Below are 5,083 nucleotides of genomic sequence, written 5' to 3' on the forward strand. Positions count from 1 at the left end.
ACTCAGTTGAACTGCCTTGGGGAGAACTTGAGCAGGAGTGTGGAGAACTTAGGGCATTGTCTGGGGCCCCAGAATGAGCCACTGAGCTGGGTGCAGGAAGCCATTGTGAAAGAACTGCCCCGGCAAGCTCCGCCCACAGGGTCTCAGAGCAAGGATTGGGCGGGTCAAAGTAACCTACTGACTGAGCAGCCTAAAGGTGGGAACTGAACTGCCTTACAGCCTTAAGTGAGACGGTTTTGGCACACTGGAGCCTTGGGCTGTTGCCCTGGGTAGAGTGCCGTGACATCACAGCTCATAGCAACCTCAAACTCCTGGGCTTGGCGCCGCCCAGACCTCCATAAGAGCTGTGCAGCAACCCCCGACCAGTGACCCGCACCCACCAGGTCTCCACATTCCCTGACCAGGAACTGCAGGAGCCACGCAACCCTGCGTCCTCCCTCCTGTGTCCTCCCAGCTTCCACACTAGCCCGTTAATCTGGACAGGGACTCTGGTAGCTGCGTGCCCTTTGGAGCCTTCCCTGCCTCTGTGCAGAGCTCTTTTCCTGGCCAGAGACTGCTGGAGCCTTGGGCTCTCAGTGCCAAAGTCACTGGGCGCCTGGCACTCCCAGAACCGTGCGCACCACCCCCAGCCCTGTTGCTGGATCCGGGTGTGTCACAAACCGGAGCTGCTTCCACAACCAGAACTCCCTAGCTAGAGCAGCTCCAGAGGAACTACACAGGGTCACTCCCTACAAAGATCCAGCAACAACAGAGTGATCCCGCTGGGTTCTAATCTTGGAGAGACACCTCCCCAACTCTGAGGACAGCCAGAGGCAACGGTGAAAAACAATCATGAGGCAAAATCAACAGAAAAACTCTGGCAATATGAATAATCAGAGTAGATCAACTCCCCCAAGGATCAATGGGGCAGAAACAGCACAAGACCCCATGCACAAACAAATAGCTGAGATGTCAGAAATTGAATTCAGGATCTGGATAGCAAATAAGATCGAATTAGAATTCCAAAAGTTATCTCAAGAATTCAACGGATTCAAAGACCAAATGACCAAAGATTTCGACACATTGAGACAAGAAGTTGCATCCCTCAAAGCTCTGAGAAACACATGGAGCAAGCAGAAGAAAGGATTTCTGACATTGAAGACAAAGCTTTCGAATGCTCCCAAACCCTCAAAGAAGAAGAGAAATGGAGAGCAAAAATAGACCACTCTCTCAGAGAGCTCTCGGATAATTTGAAGAAAACCAATATTCATCTTATAGGGATCCCCGAAAGTGATGAAGTGGCTTCACAAGGCACAGAGTCTCTTCTCCATGTATGAAAGAGAACTTTCCAGACATGCCAAGAGATTCCAAAATTCAGATAGCAGACAGTTTCAGAACTCCAGCACGACTCAACCCAAATAAGACATCCCCCAGATACATCATAATCAATTTCACTAAAGTTAATATGAAGGAGAAAATTCTGAAGCTGCCAGATGAAAGAAAACCATTACTTACAAGGGGAAGAATATCAGAATAACTGCAAATCTCTCTGCTGAAACCTTTCAAGCTAGAAGAGGATGGTCATTGACTTTTAATCTCCTAAAACAAAATAACTTTCAACCCAGGATCCTGTACCCAGCTAAACTGAGCTTCATTTATGACGGAGAAATTAAATACTTCAACGACATTCACATGTTGAAGAAATTTGCCACAACTAAACCAGCTCTCCAGGACATTCTTAGACCTATCCTCCATAAAGACCAGCGTAATTCTCCACCACAAAAGTAAACCCACCCCCCAATTTTTTTTTTTTTTTTTGGCCGGGGCTGGGTTTGAACCCACCACCTCCGGCATATGGGACCGGTGCCCTACTCCTTGAGCCACAGGTGCCGCCCTCCCACCCCAAAAATTTTTGATCAAATTCTAACTTCCACAGTCGCAAAAGGATTAAAAATGTCCACTGGTCTCTCGAAAGGCTTATCAATACTCTCAATTAATGTGAATGGTTTAAATTGTCCTCTAAAGAGGCATAGGTTGGCAGACTGGATACAAAAACTCAAGCCAGATATCTGCTGCATCCAAGAATCGCATCTTACATTAAAAGACAGATAGACTCAAGGTGAAGGGATGGTCATCTATATTCCAGGCAAATGGAAAGCAGAAAAAAGCAGGCGTTGCAATCCTGTTCACAGATGCAATAGGCTTTAAACCAACCAAAATAATTAAGGATAAGGATGGACACTTCATATTTGTTTTTTGTTTGTTTTTTTTTATTGTTGGGGATTCATTGAGGGTATAATAAGCCAGGTTACACTGATTGCAATTGTTAGGCAAAGTCCCTCTGACACTTCATATTTGTTAAAGGTAATACTCAATATGATGAGATCTCAATTATTAACTATTTATGCACCCAACCACAACGCACCTCAATTTATAAGAGAAACTCTAACAGACATGAGCAACTCGATTTCCTCCACTTCCATTGCAGTTGGAGATTTTAACACCCGTTTAGCAGTCCTGGATAGATCCTCCAAAAAGAAGTCAAGCAAAGAAATTTTAGATTTAAACTCAACCATTCAACATCTGGACTTAACAGACATCTACAGAACATTTCATCCCAACAAAACTGAATACACATTCTTTTCATCAGCCCACGGAACATACTCCAAAATCGACCACATCCTAGGCCACAAATCTAACCTCAGCAAATTTAAAAAAATAGAAAACATGGAAGCTAAACAACCTTATGCTGAAGGATACATGGGTTATAGATGAGATTAAGAAGGAAATCACCATATTTTTGGAACAAAACAACAATCAAGACACGAATTACCAGAACCTCTGGGATACTGCAAAGGCAGTCCTAAGAGGGAAATTTATAGCACTGCAAGCCTTCCTCAAGAAAATGGAAAGAGAGGAAGTCAATAACTTAATGGAACATCTCAAGCAACTGGAGAAAGAAGAACACTTCAACCCCAAACGCAGCAGAAGAAAAGAAATAACCAAAATCAGAGCAGAATTAAATGAAATTGAAACAAAAGAATTATACAACAGATCAATAAATCCAAAAGCTGGTTTTTTGAAAAGATCAATAAAATAGATAAACCTTTGGCCAACCTAACCAGGAAAAAAAGAGTAAAATCTCTAATTTCATCAATCAGAAATGGTAATGATGAAATAACAACAGACTCTCAGAAATTCAAAAAATCCTTAATGAATACTACAAGAAACTCTACTCTCACAAATATGAAAATCTGAAAGAAATTGACCAATACTTGGAAGCACGCCACCTATCAAGACTTAGCCAGAACAAAGTGGAAATGTTGAACAGGCCTATATCAAGTTCTGAAATAGCATCAACTATTCAAAATCTCCCTAAAAAGAAAAGCCCAGGACCAGATGGCTTTCCGTCAGAATTCTACCAAACATTTAAAGAAGAACTAGTACCTATACTACTAAACCTCTTCCAAAATATAGAAAAAGAAGGAATATTACCCAGCACATTCTACGAAGCAAACATCACCTTGATCCCCAAACGAGGGAAAGACCCAACAAGAAAAGAAAATTATAGACCAATATCACTAATGAATATAGATGCTAAAATACTCAATAAGATCCTAACAAACAGAATCCAACAACACATCAAAAAAATTATACACTATGACCAAGTTGGATTTATCCCAGGGTCTCAAGGCTGGTTCAATATATATAAATCTATAAATGTAATTCAACACATAAATAAAAATAAAGACCATATGATTCTTTCAATTGATGCAGAAAAAGCTTTTGATAATATCCAGCATCCCTTCATGATCAGAGCACCTAAGAAAATTGGTATAGAAGGGACATTTCTTAAACTAATAGAGGCCATCTACAGCAAACCCACAGCCAATATTATATTGAATGGAGTTAAATTGAAATCATTTCCACTTAGATCAGGAACCAGGCAAGGTTGCCCATTGTCTCCATTGCTCTTTAACATTGTAATGGAAGTTTTAGCCATTGCAATTAGGGAAGAAAAGGTGATCAAGGGTATCCACATATGGTCAGAAGAGATCAAACTTTCACTCTTTGCAGATGACATGATCATATATCTGGAAAACACTAGGGATTCTACTACAAAACTTTTAGAAGTGATCAAGGAATACAGCAATGTCTCAGGCTACAAAATCAACACCCATAAATCTGTAGCCTTTATATATACCAACAATAACCAAGCCGAACAAACAGTTAAGGACTCTATTCCTTTCACAGTAGTGCCAAAGAAGATGAAATATTTGGGAGTATACCTAACAAAGGACGTGAAAGATCTCTACAAAGAGAACTATGAAACTCTAAGAAAAGAAATAGCCGAAGATGTTAACAGATGGAAAAACATACCATGCTCATGGCTGCGAAGAATCAACATTCTTAAAATGTCCATACTGCCCAAAGCAATATATAATTTTAATGAAATTCCTATTAAAGCTCCATTGTCATTCTTTAAAGATCTTAAAAAAAATAATACATCGTTTTATACGGAATCAGAAAAAACCTCGAATAGCCAAAACATTACTAAGCAATAAAAACAAAGCAGGAGGAATCACACTACCAGACCTGAGACTGTACTAAAAATCCATAGTGATCAAAACAGCATGGTACTGGCACAAGAGCAAAGAAGTAGATGTCTGGAACAGAATAGAGAACCAAGAGATGGATCCAGCTACTTACCGTTATTTGATTTTTTTTTTTTTGTAGAGACAGAGTCTCACTTTATGGCCCTTGGTAGAGTGCCGTGGCCTCACACAGCTCACAGCAACCTCCAACTCCTGGGCCTAAGCGATTCTCTTGCCTCAGCCTCCCCAGTAGCTGGGACGACAGACGCCTGCCACAACGCCCGGCTATTTTTTGGTTGCAGTTTGGCCGGGGCCGGGTTTGAACCCGCCACCCTCGGTATATGGGGCCGGCGCCTTACTGACTGAGCCACAGGCGCCGCCCCGTTATTTGATTTTTGACAAGCCAATTAAAAAACATTGAGTGGGGAAAAGATTCCCTATTTAACAAATGGTGCTGGATAAACTGGATGGCAACCTGTAAAAGATTGAAACTGGACCCACACCTTTCC

Source organism: Nycticebus coucang, chromosome 2 (assembly GCF_027406575.1).
Source record: "Nycticebus coucang isolate mNycCou1 chromosome 2, mNycCou1.pri, whole genome shotgun sequence".
Taxonomy (NCBI): Eukaryota; Metazoa; Chordata; class Mammalia; order Primates; family Lorisidae; genus Nycticebus; species Nycticebus coucang.